The sequence below is a fragment of the Pelodiscus sinensis genome, chromosome 2, assembly GCF_049634645.1.
Source record: "Pelodiscus sinensis isolate JC-2024 chromosome 2, ASM4963464v1, whole genome shotgun sequence".
Lineage (NCBI taxonomy): Eukaryota > Metazoa > Chordata > Testudines > Trionychidae > Pelodiscus > Pelodiscus sinensis.
This window is the reverse complement of record NC_134712.1, coordinates 177,672,098-177,685,703: the sequence shown is the minus strand read 5'-3', so window position 1 is coordinate 177,685,703 and position 13,606 is coordinate 177,672,098. Positions and strand designations below refer to the sequence as shown.

The 13,606-nt window shown below is 41.2% G+C and overlaps 1 long non-coding RNA gene across 2 annotated transcripts in view; it reads left to right on the top strand.

Annotated features, from left to right (window-relative positions):
* The window catches only part of LOC106731514 (uncharacterized), a 179,202-nt gene that overhangs the window by 99,979 nt on the left and 65,617 nt on the right, over nt 1-13,606 (top strand). The window contains exon 3 of one of the 2 annotated variants that reach the window (XR_001367794.3): nt 9,764-10,354. The exons of the other annotated variant lie outside the window; for it this stretch is intronic. This is a non-coding gene — a long non-coding RNA (uncharacterized LOC106731514). Of the gene's footprint in view, nt 1-9,763; nt 10,355-13,606 lie in introns of those variants that run through there. 2 annotated transcript variants of the gene reach the window in all.

Below are 13,606 nucleotides of genomic sequence, written 5' to 3'. Positions count from 1 at the left end.
ACATGCTGGGCATCCGGGAGCGGGGTCGCTAACGTGCTGCACTCCTGGGGGTGGGGCCACGCATGTGCTGCACGCCTGGGTTAGGGGCTTCCCATGCGCCATGGCTCGGGGCCGGCACTGCGCATGTGCCATGTGCCCGGGGGCGGAGCCGGTCCAGATCATTCCGCAGGCGCACATAAATGCCCGGGTGGGCGCCATGGCATTACAGGACGCCAGGGAAACACATAACTGAACATTCAGTAATGGATTTGAAAGTAGCCATGCTTCTAAAAAGAATTTTAAAAAACTGGTTACAAAGAGAGATAGCAGAACTAGAATTCATTTATAAATTCAACACTATCAACTTAGGACTGAATAAGGAACTCAAATGGTTAACACATTCCAAAAGGCAATTTACCCTCTCTGAATATTTACATCTCTACACCAAATGCTGTGAATGACCCACTTCCTCTTGACTAGCCTCATTATCACAAGCAAGTTCCTCCTTATATACACCCCTCCTTCTGTAACTTCCACTCCAATTCATCTGATGAAGTAGGTTTTACCCACGAAAGCATATGCCCTAATAAGTCGAGGGTGCCACCCTCATTGTTTTTGCAGATACAGACTAACATGGCTGCGCCTCTGAGACTTAGCATGGACAAGGACATTGAGGCAGAGAACCTCTACTCTTACCAACCATGCAATGTAAAACTTCTAATATCTATATTAAAGAGATAGACTTTTCATTTTTAATGTCTCACACTCTCAAAAAAAGAGACATGCCCAGAAGCATGAAGTATATGATAATTCAGTTTATCGGCCCCTAAGGATAAGAGAGCTTACTAACGCTGGGAGGATTTGAACCTTGTGATTCCATGGAGTCTAGATATTGCAAACCTGACACATAGGGATATTCATCCCTGTGGCAGTTACAAACAAGCCCTCATAGAAACTAATGTGTTGGCCAGATCCTCAGGTGGTTTAAATTAGCTTTGATCCAAAGTCAGTGGAGCTATACCACCTGAAAATCTGGTCCCCATATATCTAGATCTGCTAAACCACAGGTTTACATACGTAAGCTTCCGTATTCATAACCCTTCACATTTACTCTAAAGGTTTGTAGATGCAACTATATGGATTTTATAGCAATTTTACAGTTCATAGCCCACTTTAGTCTGTGGTGTAAGGCTGAAAGCCAAGCAGCTAACCACCCAAGAAGAAGAATATCCCCTAGAAATTCATTGCCTGCGTATAATCTTATTGAGATTCAAATTATGAAATGTAAATAAAAATTAAAAAAGCAACTTGTGCACTTAGGACATTATTGACCTGGAATGGCATAACTGGTGGCCTGTGCTATCTCTTAACACCACTTCTTATTGCTTAATTCAGACTGCACTATATTCCTTGTTCCTGTAGCTACTAAAACACCTGAAATTAGATCATCTATGTAAACATGCAGATAAAATCTGGAGTTTTATACTGAGCTACATATTATTTATTATTATTCACTGTTCAACCTCACACTTTGCCAGAATGTCAAATGCATCTCAGCTTAAACATCTGAAAAACAGGAAATAAAGAGTTAAGGTAAAACAAATCTAAATCTCTGAAAACAAATCACATCTTTAAGTGATAAAAATCAATATTGCTCTATGGATCAAAATAGAGCTATGCTAATTTGCACTCCTGGGCTACGTCTACACTGGCCCCTTCTCCGGAAGAGGCATGCTAATTTCTAACTTTGGAATAGGGAAATCCGCGGGGGATTTAAATATCCCCTGCGGGATTTAAATAAACATGGCCGCCGCTCAATAAAAGATCCTCTGGAAAAGGGCTTTATTCCGGAGGATCGCGCCAGTCTGGACGCTCTTTTCCGGCTTTTCCCCAAGCCGGAAAAAAAGCGGCGGCCATGTTTATTTAAATCCCACGGGGGATATTTAAATATCCCCCACGGATTTCCCTATTCCAAAGTTAGAAATTAGCATGCCTCTTCCGGAGAAGGGGCCAGTGTAGACGTAGACCTGGAGAATCTGGCTCACTATGGTTAGGTCATATGTATATTCAAAAAATAAAAATAAAGCATCTAAACAAAACAGTCTCTGAGTGCCTGAAAACATTAAATCAGATGAACTCTAACTTGTGTAAGATCAGATCAATCCCAGTGTGAATTAGATTAAAAAACTAAAGAGGTTGTGGGTTCAAATAAATGTTACCAGGAGTAAAAACAAACCAACAATTCTCCCTTCCCCCGAGAGATCCATGTAAATAGCTTCAAGAGAAAATGATACAATACCTATGCTGAAATGCAGCCTTGGAAATATTTATGAGTTGTCAATACTGCTCTTAAAAATGCAAGTCACCAAAAATTCAGTCAAGCATCGTAATTCACTCTGAAGTAAACAAAGAGGGAACAAAACTGATTAAATCTGGACAGCCCCTCTGCAGACACAATCACATATTGTTTAGCACTGCTGACAGCATGAGAAAAATAATATGATCATCTATTGCCCAAGTGTTAAAACATGCGTATTCATCCATATCGTGCAATGAGGTCCTCACAGGCCAATTCCTTCAATAAGACTTCATGTGGAAGTTTGGGTCCACTCTCAAGTAGCTTATCATGGTATGGGGGCACACAGATTATGCAGTGGTAGGCTACTGGCACTCACCTAAAGTTATATTATGAGCAAGGCTACAATTTTATCATAGATATTTTTAGTAAAAGTCAGGGACACAGCATAGGCAATAAACAGTGTGCAATGCTGTTATTCCTGAAAATAATCAGCATAGTGGCATTGTGCAAGAGGGTTTTTCTTGTACAAGAAGGGGCAGTGTAGACAGCTCCTTCTGGCGCAAGAGCCTCTTCCGCAAAAATGGCAGCTCATTAGATATGCAAATGAGGCTCTGTGATATTACACACTTAGCCTCATTTGCATATCTCTGGCATAAGATCGCACCAGTGTAGATATAGCCCTGGTGTAGGTTAGTTCCCTTGTGAATTGGGTTTGGAATCACTTCTGTGAAAGCAAACCAGAGTTTGGGACGGAAAGTAAGGGGCAAGGCTCAGGCACACTGCTGTGGTGATTATCCTACTGGGGCCTGAGGAGGTACAAATGGCTAATTAATCCTGTGACTGGCTGCACCTGGAGGTGAGTTGGTGCTGATAAGGCCTAAGGGCTGATGAAGCCCAGCTGAAGTGAGGAGCCGTGCTAGGTATAAAGAGAGGAAGCGGTGAGTGAGCAAGGGATAGAGGGATGAGTTTTGTAGTTATTACCAAGAGAGGAGGGATGTTAATGAGGGAGAAGGATAAACTCCATGAGCCTACCTGAAAATACAATGAGGGCAAAGTAACTGCAGGGAGCAGAGGAGACAGTGGTGGTAACCTGGGGGAGGACTAGAAGATAGAGACAGGAAGGTAAAGAGCCCAGGAAACACAGAAAGTGAGATATTGGATGAACTCTGGTTGCTGGGAAATAAGGTCCCTGAGCTGGATCTTGAAATAGTGGGTGAGGTTTCTTTCCCTTACCAGACAGTGGGATGCTGCAGTCTGGGCAGTAGAGCTGAAGACTGCCTGGGACAATTAGTCCTAAGAGATTGTGATACCCTGGAGGAGAAAAGCTAGAATAGTCTTGTGAAAGGGCCAAGCCACAAAGGGGAAGCAACTGAGTCTAGACAGACTGCGGTGAGCAACTGGAGGAGGGGCCATCACTCTGGTTAAGAGCTAATCCCTACCCCAGATGCAGGCACAAGGTAGTACCAGAGCAGCTGAGTGGTAAATCCAGTGACCACTGCATTCTGGCTCATCCTGAGTGCACAAGGAATGTGGATGCATGTCTTCCAGGGGAAAATGCACACGTTCTTTGTTCATCACATCTCTTGAAACCAACAGCCAATAGGCCATCTCCTAGTTACTATTTCACAGGCATGCTAACTGGAATGCATTTTATTGGCAAAGACCACTGGCTCTGACTGTGCTATCATTTTGCTCCTATAAAATTTCAGAGAGAAGGAGATAAACAGACCTTCTCCTTTGCCAGGGCTAGAATAGTGTCTTCTTCTCTGTTGCTTTCCTAAGGCCAACTGAAAACTTATCTCCACAAACAAAAGGTGCCTATGATACTTCCACACACAGTTTGATCTATGCATTGTATCTAATTCTGATGGTCAAAGGTTAAAGAAAATTCCCTTTTCCAGATTCTCTGATTCTAGAGTATCTACTGCAATATTTTAAGCAGTGTGTACTATGCTAGTAGAGTATTTGCTGGAGTATAATTTTATTTCAATGTATTTTTTTTTTTAAATCTTCATTTCAAAGTAATCTCAAGGCCCTAGTGAAATGAAATTAACTCATTTGCATCCAATGGGCAGTTGAAAGCCTATAGTATGTGTAATAAATTATTAGTCTCAGAGCAGCTTCAAGAAAATAGAGCCCTCATCACAAACATACTTGCAGTTGGTGCTAATTGGCACATGCCTGATCATGGGAAACAGTAGCACATTCATGTGTGGTAGATATTATCTTGGCATATAAATAATGAACATCTCTAAAAACACTCCCAGATGCTGGAGTCCAGATTCATTCTGGCATGTGAACAACTTGTTCAGAGGAAAAATACAGTAGCTAGAGATCTGATTAGTTTTGCAAAGTTTTCTTCTGTTCATGAGAAGTATCAGTAAAAGAGAGGAAGAAATAAACTTCTTGGCTAGTGTCAACCACAGTGTGGAGGGAGAGGGGGAGGGGAGGAGAGAGAGAGAGAGTGTGTTAAAATCTATGATATTCCAGTGATATTTGGTTCTTTTATATAATAGAGGTCCTTTTACTATTGCCAAATCTCCAGTTTACAATTAGGTTTTCAGTCTGTGTTGGAATCTACAGTCTTTCCTGAGAAAAATGAACTATTTGATCTCTTACAATGACAACTTATTTTGTCAGATAAGATAAAAAAGAACAATTAACAAGTGCCTACTGTGAAACATTTCTCATGAGAAACTGCTTCTGTAGATAGCCCTGCAATTAAAATTGTTTAACCCTGATAGTTAATGTTTGAACTCTTAACACGAAAAGTAAATAAACAGACAAAATACAAAGCTATGGAGACCTTTCCTAGCCTTTTAGCAATTAGAGTTGTTTGCCCATAAGGCACTTTTAAATCCATTTACACAGTTTGGTCTTGTCTGTGCTCTTTAATCTTGGCTAAAAATGTTTTTTTTAAAGACAGTTAAAGCAAAATATTTTATAATGTTTGCTTTAGCAGCATATTAAGAATAGATTTATTAGGTCTCTTGCAACATTTTGGGATCAAATTTTGCCTCTTTTACTTATATGAATTGTCTCGGTACAGCGAATGGAACTCCCTGTGGTCTTATCCAACAACTCTTAGTAATGAAAATATGCCTTACTCTGGATAGTAAGCCAGTTGAAATCACTGAGTCTTCAGTAAAAATTACTAATGTGGTTAAGGGCTACTTTTTGTTAGAGTAAGGGTTGCAAAATCAAGTCCAGTAGCTTCAGGGGGAAGAGGGTGGGGCCAATGGAACTGCTTTTGTGGGCAAACATTCCCCTCTCCCCAGTCATTGACTGCTGCTGTTGAATGATCCATGAACCTTAACCCTTATGTAACTAGCAAAATAATTTTTAACCAAGTCTTTCACCTGAAATTGTATTGAAAATGTTATCAGCTCAAATCCACTCCAAGATGCTAGTGACTAAATATATTTATCATCTGACAGGTTTACAGAGCCATAAAGTATAAGGTCTCAGAATAGTTCCTTGTGCATATATTCCACATCACAGACCTCACCATAGCATTTGCTGTTTACCAAACAGTGCCTACTTACTAGGTGTGACTGCAGAGGCAAGCATAAATACAATGCTAATATAATAATACCTAGCTCTCCTGTTGTGCTTTCCATCCATTAATTTCAAAGCTCTTTACAAAGGAGTTTAGTATCATTATCCAAATTTTACAGATGGGGAAACTGAGGCACAGAGATGCAGTGACTTGCCCAAGGCCTTCCAGCAGTCCTGTGGGAGAATTTGGAATAGAGCCTGGGATTCCTGAGAGTCCGGTGCTCTATTTACTGCAGTTTGGGATTAAAGGTCTTTTTATTGCCCTTCATTGCGGAGCTGCATCACATTCTTTAGATTAGTTAGCCATAGAGATATAGATCTGATGTGGCCCGTAGGCTAGGTATTATTAAAAACTAATATGGCCTTCCTGCAAACCAAGACGTTACTGCGTAATCATTTGTGTTCTGTTAGAGAATATTGAAATGGTGGCATGTTTACCATCTTTCATTTGGGGGAAATTAAAAGTGAGTTGTCAGTTTTTCTTCCTGAAGTGAGTGGCACTGGTGTCCAAGTGCCAATTGGCCTTTTTGGGGGCAATAAGAGATCATGTGTTGATGAAGGTGTGGAAATGGAATGCAACACACTGCAAAGTGTGTAATGAATTTTAGTATGTTTAGTTTAATGATTTTCTTTCAATAAAAATTTATTTTTATTTTGTTAAGGCTGCTGTCAAGGAGGAAATAAAGTCTGTAGGATACCTGGAAGAAATGCATTGTAAGGAGGCATTTACATTTTGGTATGAATCATAGTTCAGTATTTAACTTGCTGTTCATCAATAAATTCTATATTATTTAGTTTGTAAACTCTTTGATACGGAGAATCTTTTTTGACATATGTTCAATGCCTAATATAATGGGGGGCCAGGTCCCTGACTGGGAATTCTAGGGGCTACCACAATACAAATAAAAATTAATGATCCACAATGCTTCAATTTAGGAGAATCCTGGTGAGCATGCACTCCCCCCCCCCCCCCCCCCAGAAGTCTGAAAGGGCCCATGCTGAAACTGCTTGCAACATCCCATTCTTACAAGCCGGGTATAAGGAATAAAGCTCAGCTACGTACTTCAGCACAGAGTTACAATACGAACAGGATTGTCATCAGTGTCCCATGTAAGCTGTGCACTTCTGCAGCTGCTAAGGAGCAATTCAAATGCCTTCCAGCTTATTAGCAGAGCACCCACAGCTAGGTTTTGTTTCTACTGGTGATGTACATTCACAGATGCCTTGGTGAACATTAAAAAAATATTCCACACATGGATGGGGAAAAATCCACATATGGATGGAAAAGATTAGAGGGAACATTAGTTATCATAGGGGTTTTTGTAACTCTTTACTACTAGGGAAATGTTGGTGTGTCTCTGTATAGTTACAGACATACTTGCTGACTGTTATTTTGAAAGAACTTACCAAAAATAACTCAAAACTGGCATGAGTATGTAGTGTTATTTTGACAAATAAAATTTGCAGAAATTTGGAGAAATTTAAAAAATGGTGTGAGGAATTTTTAGGTGCAGAATTCCACTAGGAGTAAGAATGGTGGACACTTCTAAGGTCCATGTAGCCCATGAAAGACTGTAAGAGTTGCTTCATATTTCACTTTACATTTTGTATGGGTATGTCATGCAAGACAGTCTAATCATGTATATTAGGGATGAGAAATGAATGACTCTGATTCCAGTAAGTGGATTTTATCATTTTCAATGTAATTGCAAGCTGCAGTCTAGAAGTCGGTTCCACCTCCCTTCATTTTGTGGTAGAGTTTAGAGTGGTTAAACCTAAAGTGATGATAACATGCATAAATACATATTGTGGTGAACAGAGACCTAGCATTTTGTGCCAAAATTAATTCATCATTTCTTCTTGTAAAGTATCTAAGTGTTTTTTTTTAATTACACTAATGTTTTTGCCTTTGGTGACTTTGACTTCCAGGTCATTTCACACTTCAATTACAGCTTGTGTAATAAAGTGCTTCTTGACACTGTCCTGGATTTCTTTTTGCTTTATTCCCATTTATGCTTATCTATGATTAAATGAAAAGAATAACTTAGGGAGAAGTTAGCTACTGGGATTGCTATATACTTGAGTTAATATCCTTTTAAGACGGTCAGTCTCTCCTTCATCCTCATTCCTCCAGTTCTCATAAGTTTCATGTCTTAGTTTTTTAATTAACCTTTTGAATTCTTCTCTGAATCTTCTGAGTGCTACAATAACTGCCCTGGAGCCTAGTGATCAGAAATTAGTAAGAGGAACATATTTCAGGCTGCTGTGTATATACTGTTACCAGTATTTCTTTCACATAAAATAACTACCAGACACTAGCCCCAATTCTGAGATGCATCAGAGCTGCGTGTTACCAGTGGCTAACTGCACACTTACTAGTTAACTAAATAGCTATCACAGAGTTAGAACAGGGTCATGTGACTAACTAGAACACCAGACCTGGTACAGTATGTGGACACTGAACTGCCTTGCAAGCAACCCCTCACCTCCATTTCCCATCATGAATCTTCAATAAACTAAGAGGCTACGTCTACACTGGCCCCTTTTCCGGAAGGGGCATGTAAATTTCACTAGTCATCGTAGGGAAATCCGCGGGGGATTTAAATATCCCCCGCGGCATTTAAATAAAAATGTCCGCCGCTTTTTTCCGGCTTTTAAAAAAGCCGGAAAAGAGCGTCTAGACTGGCCCCGATCCTCCGGAAAAAGTGCCCTTTTCCGGAGGCTCTTATTCCTTTGAAGTAGGAATAAGAGCCTCCGGAAAAGGGCACTTTTTCCAGAGGATCGGGGCCAGTCTAGACGCTCTTTTCCGGCTTTTTTAAAAGCCGGAAAAAAGCGGCGGACATTTTTATTTAAATGCCGCGGGGGATATTTAAATCCCCCGCGGATTTCCCTACGACGACTAGTGAAATTTACATGCCCCTTCCGGAAAAGGGGCCAGTGTAGACGTAGCCAGAGACTTTTACAAACCCAATAACCTCAGATCTCCTTAGGGTCTGGGTTATTAACTTAAAGATCAAAATGAAACAAAAATCCTCCCATGAGCTTTCCACAGCCCCAACTCACCTGGTGTCTCAGGGGTTCCCTGCTTTGGCAATTTACTGCTAGTCCTTCCTTGATGAGCCATCTTCCCTGGTCTCAAGTATACGGCTAGACTGCAATAAAATACCAGCTAGCCCATATCAGCTGACTCAGGCTGTGGGGCTATAAAATTGTTGTGTAGACATCTAGGCTCAGTCTGAAGCCTGAGCTGTGGGACTCTTCTCCTCCTGCACCCCACAACTAAATGAAATAAAGTTTCATAGGAAACTCAGCAAGTGAAGCCCCAAGAATTTTTCTTGCCCCCAGTCCCTTTCCTTGGGTTCTCCATGAGGTGGGACAATCCAGCCTGAACAAGAACTTTAGAGTTTGGCCCATTGTTATTGGCAATCATGTAAGCCCCACATTATTATTACTTTTATTTTGCACTAATACTAAAGCCTTTCAGCCCACTGTACAAGCTGTCATGTGTAATTGGCTTACAGGCAACCATGACGTATCACACGGCTTTGTAGCAAGGGAAATAGCAGCATTCCTACACTCACGGAGCAAGGCATAGTGTTCCCAGAAGGTCGAATGAAGCCACACTGTCCTTTCTGCGTTTTTTTCTGCTGACCTGTGAATTTGTTCCCATCCTGGTTAATCCTCAAGTCTCAGTCTAATGGATATCTGCACCATCTGGCCGTTCCTCCATTGTGCTTTGGCTGCTTTGCACTGCACCATAAACTCAGTTTAATTTTACATAAAATAAAGTGTACTGCTGATTTGTATGGCCATGGTGCCATAGACTAGCCAAAGTGTATCAAGGATATCAGACCCATGACTTTGTAAGAAGTGCTTTCAATTTTAATCTCCATTGACTCTTATTATTATTTGTTTGTTTTGTGGTAGTGTCTGGGAGCCCCAGCCATGGATTAAGACCCCATTGTACTAGGTGCCGTACAAACAAAGAACAAAAGATGGTCCCTGTCCAGAACAGTTAAGTATAAAACGATACAGCTGATGGATGGAACAGACTGACAGGAAAGCACAAGGGAACAATGAGACTGCCCTGGCCAGCATAACAAATGGGGCCTCAGCACATGATTTGTAACTGGCCATCATCTTGAGATAATCAAAATCACTAGTCCCCTTTGAAACGAGAGGGGAACGGATTTGTATATATAACATATGAAAAAAACCAATATTTTAAAAGAGTGTTACTTAGAGGGCAAAGTCAAGTACCTGAAATGCCTTAAGGATTTATCATACAACCTTAATTCAGCCCCTTTGTGTATATACATTATGAATCTATCCTTAATTACATGGATCATTTAGCACATGGGATGAATGGCATGTGTCAGCCATGTCCCTACCCTGCTCCCACTTCCTCCTCTTTGGCCTGATCCCACAGGCTGACCATGTCTCAGAATCACAAGTTAGAAAAATCTTTGCAGTGTGTCCACACTGCACCCTAATCTCAAAATAAGCCACACAATTTGATCAACACAAATGGCTTAGCTTATTTTGAGCTAATTTCAAAATAGCTTATTTCAAAATTTGGTGCTGTGCAGACAGTGCCAAATTTCAAAATAGAATGCTATTCCAAAATATCCCTTAGTCCTCATGGAACGAGGTTTACAGGGACGTCGGAATAGCATACCCGTTATATTGCGAAATAACGGGCTTGCTCAAAAGATATGGAATATCTATTTTGGAATACTTCCAGTATCTCAAAATAACTCCTCAGTGTAGATGTATCCACGGTCATAGGGGTTCTTCCCCTTTCTGGAGGCTCCTGATAGTCTCCCTGTTCAAAGTTGTGAGGCTAAAATTTTGTGTCTTATCTCTCTTTCTTGCTCCTATGCCAGTGCCTATAGGAACTGCTTCCTAAAATGGCAGGAGGATTTGAAGTATCCCTACTGCTGCTTCTGAGTGGGCAGATAAGAAATCTTTACCAAAGAGCTCTGGTCTGTGCTTTGGAAATTATTTGTGCTTGGGTACTATACATGTTCAACAATACAACTACTTCCAAAAATTAAAGGAGAAGGTAAGAACTTCTGCTTTCGTTTAGAAAGAAAATTGAGTTTCTAGAGACTATACGATTGCAGAGAAAAGCTTGTAAATGTGACTTATAAAAGCCCAAGCTCCAGGAGGCAAATTATTGTTCCTCTTTAAAATGAGGTTAAAAAAAAGAAATCTCATGACTTTAGGAGCCTGATGCATGACTTCTGAACCCTTGGGGTTGGCGACCCTGTTAACTCTGACCATTTAGGGCAAGTATGTGTCTGGCTGCTGCAGGAGAAGAGAAACAGCATCCCTCCTTCATCCCATTTGCCTCAAGCAGAAAGGGTGTGCAGTTGTAGTCCCAATACTTCTTGAGCACAGGAACTGCTCTTTCCTTGTGCCCCAGGAAACCACATTGCCATAGGGAATAAAGAGGCAGTTCCAGCATATATCTAACATATAAGTTTGTGAGAGAGCTAAATAATGTTTGAAGTGCTACTGTATACACTATCAGCACAATGTATTATGGCACAAATTTCTGGCAAAGGCAGTAAAAGAACCTGGGCTACCTAACTCCTAGCCTATGCTCAGTACCCACACACATGTGCCCACCCTATCCAAGAGCTTTTAGTGATAACTTACACTTTGCACTAGATTAATGGCTCTGATCCAGTCTTTGGACAGCAAAATTCCCAGTGTTAAAATTACTCAAAGAATATGAGTGCAGGAGCTTGAGGGAGTGCCACGAATGTGAATGTAGCCACATGATACCTGTTCATGATGATACACGTTACAGAGCTTGAACTTTGTGCATCATGCAATTTCCATTTTCACTGGAGGCGATTCCTGTATAAGTGAGAGAATTCATGGTCCTCCAGTAGTAATTTCAGCAGTGTGTGTGTGTGTGTGTCTGTAGAGACAGTATCAGTGCACTGGACCGAGGCTCAGGAGACCTGGATTCTGCTCCCAGCTGGTGGGAGACCTGGAGCAAGTCACATCCAGCCCAGTGCCTCAGTTTTCCTATCTACAAAATGGAGATGATGACACTGACCTTCTTTGCGAAGTGCTTTGAGAGCTACTGATGAAAAGTGCTGTATGAGAGTTAGGTTCTTTTTTTCTTAAGGGATCAGTGAAGGATGCATGTATTTGAAGCTAAGAATTCATTAGCATATAAGTCAGAGGGATACAGTCTAGAATAACAGCCATGAATGATAATGCATTAGAACAGCTGCTTTATGATACAGGATGGTTTATGTACTGTAATGTTGAATACTGTAATTAAAGCTAATGTGCTACTAGAAAGTCAGATTACCCTTCATGACTGGACAGGCCAAGGTGACCCAGGGATGTTGCTTCAATTAGAACAGAATTAAGAACCAAAGTGTGGTCGTACTGAGTCAGACCAATGGTCCATGTAGCCCAGAATCCTGTCTTCTGATGTGTGGTCAGTGCCAGATGCTTCAAAGGAAATGAACAGAACAAGTCAATTTATGAAAAGATCCATCCCTTGTCATCCAGACCCAGCATCTGGCAGTCAGAGGCTTAGGGACAACCAGAGTATTGGGTGATATCCCTACCCATCTTGGCTAATAGCCACTGATGGACTGAATCTCCATGGATTTATCTAATTCTACTTTGAACCTAGCTTTGACCTTCACAGCATCCCTGGGCAATGAGTTCTACATACTAACTGTGTGTTGTGTAAAGTAATTCCTTCTGTTTGCATTAAACCTGCTACCTGATAATTTCATTAGATGACCCACAGTTTGTTTGTTATAGGAAAGGGTAAATAATGCTTCCTTGTTCACTTTCTCTATAACAGTTATGAATTTATAGACCTGTAACTTAATCTCCCCCCTTAGTTATCACTTTTCCAAGCTGAATGTTCCCAGTCTTTTTAATCTCTCCTCCTATAGAAGCTGTTCCATACCTTTTGTTATTTTTGCTGCCCTTCTCTGTACCTTTTCCATTTTAACACTTTTTTTTTTTGAGATTGGGCAGACAATCAGAACTGTAGGCAACTGTTTTATGATTGTGTTACAATATTACAGGTTGGACCTCCCTGGTCCAGCACCCTAGGGACCTGACCGGTCCCAGATGATGGATTTTGCTAGATCAGATGGATTTCTGGCCCCCCTCCAATAGCCCCATCCAGGCCTGGCCCCACCACCAGCCTCCCCCTCTTGCTGGTCCCTGCCGCACCCTTATTCCTGCTGCTGCGCCAGGCAGTCCTAGTACTGCACGTGAGGCTCCCACTGCCCTGCTGGACTTCAGGGCTCCATCTGTGGTTCAGCCTGACCAGAGAGTCCCAGTTAAGAGAGTTTCAGCCTGTATAATGGTTGCAACAAAATCTTGTACTTTCAGCAGCTCTGTGTTTCTTCTGTAATTCACATGCCTTTAATTCTACATTGCCAGTTTCAGAAGCAAATGCAGCAACATTTCTGTGGGTAAAGCATGCTTTTCATCTTTTCCTTTGCAGATCTATGAAGCAAGAGTTGCTGAACTAGCTGTGTCTTTGCATGGCCCAATCTTTGTTTTTATTGGCATGATAGTATTGCAGACTTTAGAAACTAGAAAGAGCAGATCAAGTGTTTTAAGTTCTGTAATGTAAGTTGTCAGGGTTGTTCCTCACTCTGGCACGAGTGCAGAAAGTAAGGGCCTGCAAGAGAGCTTCGAAACCTTGCCTCTACAGGCACTGGTTACAAAAAACTTCCCCACAGAATCATAATAATATACAGATTTTGGGGA